Below are 1141 nucleotides of genomic sequence, written 5' to 3' on the forward strand. Positions count from 1 at the left end.
CACGCACAGGAGCAGACAGGATCAGGTGGCAGAGGGTAGCAGAGACAGGACGTGGAACCAGAACTTGATGCAGGACCTTTAAACTGGTCTCCTCCTTGGAGCCAGGCCGACTGGAATAAAAACTGAACCTCCCTACATATAGAGCAAAAAACCCAGAGGACTCAGCGGGGGAGGAACAGTGGAAGATCAGGAGACGAGACAAACACGAAAACCCCTTTCCACTGGCCGCCAGGATCCAAAACATGAACCAAGGAATCAAAATAACAGACAGACTAACAAAAAGACAAATAATGATCTGGCACTGAATGCTCAGGCTGAACTGAATAAAACCCAGAGGAAACAGGTGAGAGGAATAATTTATAATTGAGCCAGGGAGGGAAAACAGGTGAGAGGAATAACCAATTAAGCAGAAACAAACAGGCCAGATCATGACAAATTTCAATGATAATCAGCTGTGGGAAAATTTACCTTAAGCTTGATATACACTGTTTTTTTCAATCGCAGCTACAACTCAAACTATGTGATGAATCCACAAGGTTTAAAAGTTCACAGCTCACAATGTAAGTTCTCCCACTGTGGGGCCCAACGCTCCGATATGACCTGAAGATGGCCAACTGAATTTCAAACATGTTTGATTTTCTCCTGACCTTACAATTCCTGATTGGGAGGTAACTGTGAGACGCTGATTGCCTCTCGTTACCCACTCTAAACTGCACAACGCACGATCAGGCTGAAAGTCGGCCCCATCGAAAAATTCTAGCATAACTGGAGAATCGGCCCGAAAAGGGCAAAAAAATCGTACAGCGTACACCCAGATTTAGGGATCATATAAACACAGTATATTATTCTTTCCTGGTCTGTTTGAAAAATGCAGCTAAATTGTAAAACTGTAAAGTGCCTTGAGATGACATGTGTTGTGAATTTGGCGCTATATAAATAAACTGAATTGAAAATTGAAATTGAATTAAAAAAGTTTATTTAAAAAATACAATTAGCAGCAAATAGTTGTGTGATAAATACTGTATGCTGCTTGTTCCTCATGTGTAGAAACACCCTAAATATGTCCTTGTACCAATGCAGAGCTGCGCACTTTGAAGCAAAATGCTAGGAAATTGGAGAGAAAATATCGCTCCACAGGCCT

Source organism: Cyprinodon variegatus, unplaced genomic scaffold (genome assembly GCF_000732505.1).
Source record: "Cyprinodon variegatus isolate N-32 unplaced genomic scaffold, C_variegatus-1.0 Scaffold1299, whole genome shotgun sequence".
Taxonomy (NCBI): Eukaryota; Metazoa; Chordata; class Actinopteri; order Cyprinodontiformes; family Cyprinodontidae; genus Cyprinodon; species Cyprinodon variegatus.